Below are 12,633 nucleotides of genomic sequence, written 5' to 3'. Positions count from 1 at the left end.
ACCAATTGATGTATTCAAACAAAATTTTCAAATCTGAATTAAAATGACACTAGAAATATATTTTATAAAAAAAAAAAACAATTATTTCAAAGCTCATTTTGATTATTGATTTCTAAAACTAAAATAACGTAGGTATGTGCTCTTATTTTAAATAAAAGCAGTTATAGATATTTTTATATTTTGTATGTTTTTCAATTTTAATTATTAAAAACTACTTATTTAAACTAAAAAAGGTACTTCATTAAATTTTCATAAAGTCTGCAAAAAAAAATCAATTTATTAAAAAATATTAGGAAACTACCTAGAATAAGGTAAAATGCCATTTATTAATTAATTACATACTCAGAACGTATACGTTATTTTTATGAAAATCGTGCACTTGATGATACGTTGTTTTGAATTTTGTTATTTTTAATAATATGTAATATGATGTAGTGAATCGTAATCAATAATAAATGAATAAATTAATGAATGAAAACCATCATTAACACATTGATCATAAAACAAGTAAGAGTGCTATATTCGGCTATGCCGAATCTTATATACCCTTCACCTTTGTTGTGGATGCATTATTATTTTTTATAATTAGTATATAGGTATGTATGTACATTGCCAACTTTCAGCGTACAGCATCCTAAATTTATCAAGAACACAAAAAACAACATCAACGCCAAACGAAACAAAACACCAAAAGAAAAAACAAAAACAAAATACGCAAGGCAATGAAACCAACACACATCCAAACATACGTTTAATTGTATAAAAAACAACAACAACGCCAAAAGAAAAAAAAACACAAAAGAAAAACCAAATACGCAAAGCATGCACATTCAAACATACGATTTGTTGATTTTTTGTCAAAAAAACCAACACACAACCAAACAAAAGTTTAGTTGTATAAAAAACAACAACAACGCCAAAGCAACAACCATACGTTTTGTTGCTTTTTTGTCAAAGCATGCAATACATTGTGTTTTTTGATGAAATTTTCAGAGGTTGTCTCGGATTTTTGCTCATATCTCCGTTATTTATGGACGGATTTTGCTGATTTTAAATAGCAAAATTCTCGAAAGTATGTCTGACAGAATTGTTGAAGATTTGGATCCCGGAGATATCTGGGGCCTTCAGAAAATTGATTTCAACAGACAGACGGACAGACAGACAGACGGACATGGCTTAATCGACTCCGCTATCTATAAGGATCCAGAATATATATACTTTATAGGGTCGGAAATGAAAAATGTAGAAATTACAAACGGAATGACAAACTTATATATACCCTTCTCACGAAGCTGAAGGGTATAAAAAACCTGCGAATCTGAAATCTTAGGCTTCTTAATCTCTCATCTCTTTATTCTCTAAATTAAAAGTTAAAAATATGTTTTGAAATTTACAAATGTTGTTTTCATTAATTTGATATCTGTACAAACAGTTTCTAACTTACAGATTAACTCCAACATAAATTCGAGTCACTAAAGTTTGGACATTTATATAGCCTATAAATAATTATGAAATATTGTCAAACCACTTAGAATATATTGAAAATTGCAGCCGTTGCTGATGACTGCTCATCATGAATACAACACGACCTTCTCAAACTTTTAAAGAATTGGCGTTTATTTTTAAAAAATGTATTTTTTTCGCGAATGCCTTTCACCGATATGTATTTGAAGTTGGCTGTCAACACAATTTCTATAAATGAGACCTCCGAAACAGATGGGATTTAAAAAAAAATTAAAAATATAAAAGTTTTATGAACTTTTTGAAAATTTGGAATTTTATTTTCTTTTATTTCTTGATTTAAGAACATGCTATGAGAAGAAAATACTGTGTTGAGTATAGCAACATTTATCCCAACACGTTTTGTATAAATTTGTGATTCCGTGTATTAATTGAAATAGGTTCCCAGATAATTACTGAACCACATTCCAAACCATATCATAAATATGTCAGCTTTATTCATGCAAATATAGGAATTAACAAGTAAGAAAGTATGGTCGATCAAGCCCGACCCTACACTAAGTAAAAGAGCAAAAACATTTTTCTTTTAAAATTTCAATAATTTATATTTTTGAGTGATTTTCGGAAGTGGGCCTTATATTGGGGCTATGACCAATTATGGACCGATCACCATGAAATTACGTCGTGTGATTTATCTCTATATTAAAGTTAATTATGTTGTTTGTGTGTATACCAACATTTTTAAGCGATTTATGCACGTTAAAGTGATTTTCGGAAGCGGGTCTATATGGGAGCTATGACTAATTATGGACCGATCGTAACAAAATTTGGTGACATGAATTTTGTGTATATAAAACTTATTTGGAGCGGAATTAGTGGAGATACATATATAAATTAAACATTTATGACCGTCTAATTTATGAAAGTCTAATTTCGGAAGGACATTTGTATGGGGGCTAGGTGAAATAATGCACCGATTTCAGCCAGTTTCAATAGGCTTAGTCCTTGGGCCGAAAAAATAATATGCACCAAATTTTATCGAAATGTCTTCAAAATTGCGACCTGTACTCTGCGCCATGGACAGTCGGCTGGCTGGCTGGCTGTCCATGGACGATGTCCGTCCAGACGGACGATCGAACGGACATCGTTTAATTGACTCAGAAAGTGATATAATTTATAATTTAAGGTGGGTGTTAGACTAATATTTTTGGGCGTTACAAACGTCTGCACAAACGCATTATACCCTCCCCACTATGGTGGTATAGGGTATAATAAACTAGTCTTGATTTTGTTTAAATTTGGAACACCCGCAATAGTGCGTGCCACAAATAAATCATTTAATCCGAACATAAATTGTATGCACAACATATGCATTAACTAATCAACACTTCGGTGGAAATTAATAAACTTGTCTTGAAATCTTTCAAAATTTTCATTAAGTGTAAAATTATTGATTTGACCTTAAATAACAGACAATGACTTTTGCATTTAGTACTCTGCCGGTTGTATCACACAGACACACGCTGTCTATGCCAAAGTGTATAGTAGTAGTTCGCGTTCATATACATACATATGTATGTAGTGGATGTTTCAACATGTAAATTACTTAATACCACATGTTGCACTTAATTAACAGATCCCCAAACCCTACAGCGAGAACACACTACACTAAAAACAAATTTCACCCAACACTATCAACACCAAACAACTACAACAACAACAACAATATTAAGAACGCCATCATTAACAAACGCCATTCCGGCTGCCTCTCAGCCGCCCATCAGCGTCATCATCATCATCATTTCCCGAGAAATACAAAAACACTCTTCGACACAAACGTATTCTCTCAACTCAACTCACAGATAGACAGTCACCAGACAGACAAATTACTGTTGGTGTTGAACAACAACACTTTTCCTTTAATTTAGCCCAATGACCCAAATTAATCTTAAAAACAGTTTTATAGTACAATTGAAAAACTTTTTTAAAGTCACATTTAAAATTTTTAAACATTTCGCTTCATTTCAGCGATTTCTTCTTTTACATTACAAAACTTTTCTGCGTGAGCATTTTTACACTCTTTTATGATGTTTCACAAATTTAATCTCTCATTCAAACATATTGTCAAGAAGGTAGAAAAGCACAACCAGTTTTAAAGTCATAAAATAATTAAATCAAAACACACTTTATTTGCAAATGTTTGTGTGCATTTATACGTTGATGAAAAAAGATATTAGGTTAAGAGTGCAAACAAATCAATAGCCCCTTCAACCATATTGAGTCCTTAACCAAACCATTCAGTAGCACGAACGAAGGTATTTATCTTTCTAATATTTACCCCTGATAGGTTCGTCGGATCGGGAAAAAAGAAGATACTTAACGTTCCAAATATTAGATCCGCTAGAGCCGGATTGTGAACCGTCACCTCCTCTTCTTCGTTGTGACTATTTCTACGGAAATTGTTAATCATAAGATTCAATCTCCTGATGTGTATTCCAAACAAGCAGTGAGTGACCTGAGATCACCGCAACTAGATTTCGCAACTAAACCCGCGAAATGTCCATCATAGATCGGTGAGAATTATATTCAAACTATATTGTCGATAAGTGGTCTCTATGAACCATTTTGTTTGTTCATGTTCGTACACGCTTGCATCACGGAAGCGGTACCCCGACAAATCGATAAATGTCAGCTTCTAAGAGCTATGTGCATTTATAAACTCTATTTGTCGGGTTATCAATAGAGTCCAATTGAAGACTGTCTGTCTCCACATAATTTTGAGATTATATGTTGTACAAACACCTCTAATAGACCTAAATTGGAATATCAACCAACCCCTATATGATTTACGATGGGTGAATTTTGAAAGAGCTCTCAACACCAGACAAGTGCGTAATACATCAGTATGAGCATTTCGAAGACTCATCTCATCTGGTGTTCCGGAACTGATTCCCCAGGTTTTTATTCGATCAGGGTATAAATACAGTTGACAAGACATTTCGACTCACACGTTGATGTTGAGAGCCTTGATTAATTCAAGCAGTCCACGTTTTTTGGGCAGCTTGCGAGAAAACAAGAGAACTAATTCTTCTGAGAATATTCCCGAACCAGTGTCCAACCATTCCGGCATCTGATAAAAAGTACCAATTCGGTCTTCATTGACGTTGGATGAAATAATCGTTTAATAAGGATCACAAAGTCATCAGCATATGCTACCCACATGGTACCCGTCCCACTGTACCTGAAAAGTGTTTTATTCCCGACAAAGTTTCACAAGTCACAACCATAACTGGAAATAATGATCCTGCTCCTCGGAAAATGCCCGTCCGTTTCGTTATTCTTACTATGGCCTTGAATATTTCGGATATATCGCAATGGTAACACGCACTTGCCTGTGTAATATATCCGGAACTTAGAATTATGTAAATATAATACAAAATTTTCAATAAAATCAATTTTTGGATGGAAAATAAAAGTGATCATCCTTTCGCTCTAATGCTTTCAGTTTACGAATGTTTTTGATAAAAATTATTTTTGGTGGGATATAAAATGCTCATTACAATCCGTTCATACCACTGAAGTCTTCATGTCTATGTTCCCCTTTTTTATAATTTTTATATACCACATATTTTATGAGCTTTTATATAGCCGGACTTTGTACACTTGTTGTTGTTTTTTCTCAGTTTTCTGCTTTTTATGTCTGTTTTTTTTTCAATAATTTTTGTACTTGCAGCATTTTTGAAGACATTCGTTATTGTTATTAAAAGCTTAAAGGAATCCTTATACACACACACATATATGTATACACAACTGGCAACACCACAAAGAGGATGCCATCATAAGAAGGATGTAATGTCCGTTACAAATACATAAATACACATCAACTTGTACAATATTTCACAACTTTTCTTTATGTTCGTCTATCTTCATTCATTCATTCCTTTCTTCCAATTTTTTTATGGTTCCAACACATTTGTAGTGATTTGTGGCCGACTGGTTGTTCAGCCGGTCGGTCATGTTACAATGAGAATGATACAATATTGAGGGAATATAAAATTCAACATTAAATTCCCAAGACTCCAGAATAGATATTATTTAAAGAGAACTCTTTAAGTTAGTTCGTTAGCTGAAATCATGAAATTCTTTGAATTTTGGATGTTTTCGAAACCAGCATGATTAAAATCAATATTTAAACATTCTAGTTTAAACACACACCATAAAATGTTATGTGAATGCGAATTTTTTCCAATTTTATTGTTTAAATATTTGCAATTGTTCTTGCTTGAATTAAATTCGTTTATACGCTCTATTTGCTTTAACAACATGTTTTTATTTGTCTAAATGTATCACAGCATTATTTACTTTGTTTTAAATTGTTATTTATTTCATCTACACAATTCTAATGCATTTCGCAAACCGTGCGATCTAATTTGTATCACCATAAGTGGCGATTTTCATCTGTCTGAGCGATTGCTGTAGCCGATGGTAGCTTTCAGATACCACACGGTCGAATATGTATATTCAAACGAATATTGAAAATCAATAATAAATAGCTGAGATAAGACAACCACGATTTTAATAACTCGATTTTCATATAACTCTTAACACAAATCAGTGAGAAATAATTCCTGTACTGATGAGTTAGTTGGCTGAGATATAAACAAAACTATTAAATTATTAAAATTCGCTTTTTATGTTCTAAAAATTGGCATTTCTAATAAAGACTTACAAAAATTGAGTATAAAAACTATATTTACCGGCTACTCCTTCTCTCGTGTGAGAGGAGCTTTAAATTTATATCTTATTATCCCTATAGCATGCATAAACTAATCCTAAAACTACACAGGTTTTATAAAAATCAGAAAGAAATAAACATAATTATATTTTAAAAATTACGCCCTAAATTGTAACACTTTTTTGAAATGGGTTAAGACCTTCTTTTTTATAGTACATACAGTGTCGGTCAAAACATATGTTGAAATATGTTCAACAATATTCTTTTTTTAATTTTTTATATGAAAACTTTTCGGTTTTCAGGTGGGAGGAAATTCCTATTTCACCCACTCTGGATCCGCGCGATAAAGTAAAGTAAATCTGAACAATAATTTAGTTTAAAATTTTTTTGTTAGTAGACATCTAGAACAAAAATAATATTTCAATTGATCTTTTGACCCACTTTGTGGAAGTAGAATTTCACCAAATTTTGACCAGATTCATATTATGCAATAAAAAAAACTATTAAACTAAACACTATTGTTTTATTAAGGGGACGATATATGTGAAAATTTGAACATAGCATGGGGAACATTTTTTTCAGAATTCGATCAATCGAAAGAAGAACATTAACTACTCAATTTTATGTACATATATCAAACCAAAAAAGTCAAATTTTGTGAAAATATGTGAATTTACTTAATTGTGAATAAATTCGAAAACAATCAATCGATTTTTATGATCGATATCTCATTATGTTGCTATTATATGTGGGCTTCCGATAAAGCAATAAACCTGAACAATTTCTGCTGTTTTCGATTTTTCATGAGTTTGCTATTTTCACGTAAAAAATATATTCTTTGCTTCAACTTGTTATTATAACTTCGAAACTACTGAGCCGATTAAAACGCAATATATGTATAAACGGATTAAAGGTTATCTAAATTTAAACTTTTCTCAGTTTGTTTTAATAATATCGAACTAACCCTTTTTGAGTTATTATAAATTATGTGGAGAAACGTTTAAAAAAATTCACAATTTTATAAAAAAAACAAGTAAGAAAGTATGGTCGGTCAAGCCCGACCATATAATACCCTACACTAAGTAAAAGAGCAAAAAAAAATTTTCTTTTAAAATTTCAATAATTTATATCTTTGAGTGATTTTCGGAAGTGGGCCTTATATGGGGTCTATGACCAATTATGGACCGATCACCATGAAATTAGGTCGTGTGATTTATGTGTATATTGAAGTTAACTATGTTGAATTTTGTGTGTTTACCAACATTTTTAAGCGATTTATGCACGTTAAAGTGATTTTCGGAAGCGGGTCTATATGGGAGCTATGACTAATTATGGACCGATCGTAACAAAATTTGGTGACATGAATTTTGTGTATATACAACTTATTTAAAGCGGAATTTGTGGAGATACATATATAAATTAAACATTTATGACCGATAAAGTCCAATTTCGGGAGGACATTTGTATGGGGGCTAGGTGAAATAATGGACCGATTTCAGCCAGTTTCAATAGGCTTGGTCCTTGAGCCGAAAAAATAATATGTATCAAATTTCATCGAAATAACTTCAAAATTGCGACCTGTACTCTGCGCACAAGGTTTACATGGACAGCCAGCCAGCCAGCCAGCCAACCAGACGGACGGACGGACGGACATCGCTTAATCAGAAAGTGATTCTAAGTCGATCGGTATACTTTAAGGTGGGTGTTAGACTAATATTTTTGGGCGTTACAAACATCTGCACAAACGCATAATACCCTCCCCACTATGGTGGTGTAGGGTATAATAAAAAAAACTACTCCATAGAATTTAAAATTTGGACCATGTTTGTACTACTGGAACCACAATACATCAAAATTGTGTAGTGGTTTAAAAAGACTCTAAAATTTTTCGATTTTGTTGCCCTGTCAATAATAAACTTTTATCGTTAGCCAGTATATACATTCTGCAGAAAAAATAACGACTACAAATGCAATATGTTTTGATAATATCGACTACGCAAAATGATAGCTCACATTATTTGTGAAATACACTACTTCTTTTATGTATTTTTAACAAAATTCAAATTAAAAAACAGTGTTTAATAGAAAATTAGCACAAAATTGCACTTTAAAGAATTCATAACAATTACGATAAATCGACAAATCTAACAACTGTGCTGACAATTGACTTGTGTTTCATCTCACCCTCAAAAAAAACATACGATTTTTACCCTCGTGTGTTGTTTTCCACACATACGGTATGTCTACCGTATTCTGCATAAAATCTGTTAATTTTTGCCAAAAATCGCCTTTTTTTTGTGATTTTTGCGAAAAAAAAAATATTTTGTTTAGTTGATCGATATTCATTTTATAATTTTAATGAAAACATTTAAAATTTTATGTTTATATTTTGAAAAAATACAATATTTGTGTTTTGTCGCTTACGATAATTTATCGCTAAGGGCTCGATATTATAATCCAATATGTTCGTTAATTATACCCTACACCACCATAGTGGGGAGGGTATTATGCGTTTGTGCAGATGTTTGTAACGCCCAATAATATTAGTCTAACACCCACCTTAAAGTATACCGACTTAGAATCACTTTCTGAGTCGATTAAACGATGTCCGTCCGTCCGTCTGGTCGGCTGGCTGGCTGACTGTCCATGTAAACCTTGGGCGCAGAGTACAGGTCGCAATTTTGAAGATATTTCGATCAAATTTGGTACATATTATTTTTTCGGCCCAAGGACCAAGCCTATTGAAACTGGCTGAAATCGGTCCATTACTTCACCTAGCCCCCATACAAATGTCTTTCCGAAATTGGACTTTATCGGTCATAAATGTTAAATTTATAAATGTATCTCCACAAATTGCGCTCCAAATAAGTTTTATATATACAAAATGCATGTCACCAAATTTTGTTACGATCGGTCCATAATTAGTCATAGCTCCTATATAGACCCGCTTCCGAAAATCACTTTAACGTGCATAAATCGCTTAAAAATGTTGGTAAACAAACAAAATTCAACATAGTTAACTTTAATATAGACATAAATCACATGACCTAATTTCATGGTGATCGGTCCATAATTGGTCATAGCCCCCATATAAGGCCCACTTCCGAAAATCATTCAAAAATATAAATTATTGAAATTTTAAAAGAAAAATTGTTTTTGCTCTTTTACTTAGTGTAGGGTATTATATGGTCGGGCTTGACCGACCATACTTTCTTACTTGTTTTTTTATTAAAATCATATGAAATACTGAAATTTCCAAAAAATGTTCGTTGTCAATAATAAATACTGAGGATGTATTTTTATTTTAGAGTGCAATTATTGTTTCTAAAATCTTTACTTCCTTTTGAATTGGAAAAAAAATTATAACGTGAATTTTGTCCAATATATTTTAACCGATACTGTATGTATATATGTATGTATGTTCAAAAGAATGTGGGTGCATATAAATATACTTACATACATTTTTATTTATATTTTATCCATAAACTTTTATTAGGCCTTAAGGTAAATAATTTTATTTAAGGCTCATACGAGCGTACGCATAAAATGTATTTAAAGAATATTTTTAGGATTTTCGGTTATTATCCCCTTTTTTTCTACACAATAATATTACGTAGGAATGAATTCATAGAGCGGTATGAATAAATAAGTAAATAGTACTTACATTCCCAGCATAACATTTTGACCCCCTCTAAAAAATGTATGAAAAGAAATTTGTTTGCTAAAGCCAAGTACTTACATTCATACATGCGAGTGAGTATAAAAACGTATTGAGGGCACACGAAAAAAATAAACACAACTGCAAAAAATTAAGAAAAACATACGTATCCCAAAAAATAAAGAAACAGAAACAGACATAAATACATGATTCGGTTGTTTTTTATGTGCGTTGTGCAAAAGTAGTGTCTATATATTTTTTAGGATCATTTGTCGGACCACCAAGTGTGTAAACACACATACATACTTAGAAAACAATCACAAACACACACATAGAAATATCGTATGTGTAGATACAATTATCAAGGATAAAAAATAGATAAATAAACATTTCGCATTAAATGACATTCGAAATGGTGGGAGTTTAGGCCGAAAAGGAAACAATAACTGTGCGTTTATAACATTAAATCGCTACAAATTGTTATGTGAAATATTTTATTTATTCAATTATTATTTTGTTTTTCTTGCCAATTGTTGAGGTCAAGCGAATATTTGTTTCGAGCGGTAGATTATAAAACTAGTCATGAAGTTGCAAAGTTATTTTTAAATAAATATTTGTGATTTTATTCTGTTTTTAAGTCAAAAATTTCTATAAAGTGACTTATTTTAAATATTTATATTTATCTAAGGCCGCACTGTGGTTCCAAATCAAAATCTAGGAGGACAAAATTATTTGGCGCTCTTTTTATGTAGAATTGGTATCTCCGATTCCAACAAAAAATTTTAAAATATCAATATAAACTTTTTTCAAGTTACAGCGGGGTCTAGATATACATATAAAAAACATTAATAAAAAATTAAAAAACATAAGTTTTCATGTGTTTCTGAAACTAAATTTTTAAAAAGATCTGTATTTACTATATTTCAAGTTACAGTAGGGTCTAGATATATAAAAATCAATAATAAATAAAGAAATATTTCTAAAAATTCCATTCCGTAAAAATTAAAAAAAAAGTATTTCGGCGGGTGCTGGCGACAACAATTTTTTTACAAAGACATTCCCCAGAAGTTTCTTTCAATGATGTATATAGTCATTGGACGGGCTTCGACGGTCCTTTGTTTTGGCAAGCTATATAACATTCTTAGAAAAAAAAAATATCAGTATATTTGAGAACCAAGTTTAAAGGACTATAACTGAAAAATGCAGAGGCCCATTAATATATGATATACAATTAATAAAAGCCTATATCAATGTTTATCTACGTTTTGAAGTATGAATTTCTATATGGTAAAACAATTGAGATATATCTAATTTAGTAAAGCAGTAAAATATTAAAAAAAAATTAACGAAAATATGATTAAAAATTTGTTGAACTTCTGGCGCTTCTGTCGAGAAAACGAAATGTCCAATTGAAAAACCCATTTATCCCCATCGGTATCTTTCCAAATTCTGAAGATACCGATTTTCATAATTTTGTCCACCTAGATTTTGATTTGGAGCCACAGTGGGCCGGGTAACTTATCAAAATGTTAAACATAGTTAAGGCATAATCATTGTTGAATATATTTTTTTCATACAAAACAAATATTTAAACATTGATAAAGCTTAACTATGTTTAAAATTTTGATAAGTTACCCGGCCTAAATGCATTTTACTTATCTGCTTTAAATCACATTATGTATAAGGTATTAAAGTGTTTTCCATCATCAAAAAACTATACGCTAGTAGATTTTATTAAATTCTCCTTAATATATTCCCTAAAGTAAAGACCTACTTTCAAATATTATATAAAATAATGAAAAATAATTGTAAAAAAAATCATTAAATATACCCTTAAAATCATCATAATGGCATTGTCAAATCCGACAACCATCCTAATTTATGCTTCAAAAAAAAATTACGTTGTTTACCCTCTTTGTGCATGTCAAATTACATTCAAATAGGTCTAAGCTATTAGAAGTTAGATATTTATTTCCGTCTATATTTTTTCTATACTACTGTGCGCCCGACTTCCAAACTGCTCAAATTTCAACAATGTTGTGAAATTCATTTTCATAATGAATTCTTAAACATGGTGTAGGTGTTATTTAGATAAGAATTTGCATTTGAAAATTGCTGGGATGTATTATCCCAGTAGTCCCGAAAGGTTTAAATATATACAGAATAGACCACCTATTTTAAGGCGATCGGTCCATAATTAGTCATAGCTCCCATTTTCGGTATAGGGTATTTCATACTTGTTTTTAAATTTTGTTAGTTTATTTTATCTTCCACACAAATATTTTGGTTATTGAAAGTAATAGAACACTTGAAAGCATAAAATGCAAAATACATAGAAATTACATATGTGTGGAACATCACACACCAGGATTATCAATGACACCTTTTCAATATCTCGCTATCAAACATTTCTTTTTTAAACACTTAATGCATTTTCTGTGATAAATTGATGCGTCAGGAAATGACAAGAAATATCATGAACATCTCTTAACATAAGAAAGCCATAGTATATCCAAATATACCGATCATGAAACGTTCTGACACTGGCGACGAAGAAGACGAAATCAGTTATAGCTCAACATCAATATTTTCAATGTCAGAATAAGAAGTACAACATCACAGTCATTCATAATAACATAACCGAATTACATTATTTAGCAAGAGAATTGTCAAAGAACAAATATGCCGAATTTATCGATAATATGTTATCATCAACATCACTATAACATCGATAGGGCATGTGGAATGCTTTTATGTTGGCGGGACTGTATAAAAGAAC

The sequence above is a fragment of the Calliphora vicina genome, chromosome 3 (genome assembly GCF_958450345.1).
Source record: "Calliphora vicina chromosome 3, idCalVici1.1, whole genome shotgun sequence".
NCBI lineage: Eukaryota > Metazoa > Arthropoda > Insecta > Diptera > Calliphoridae > Calliphora > Calliphora vicina.
Note: the sequence above shows the minus strand (reverse complement) of the source record.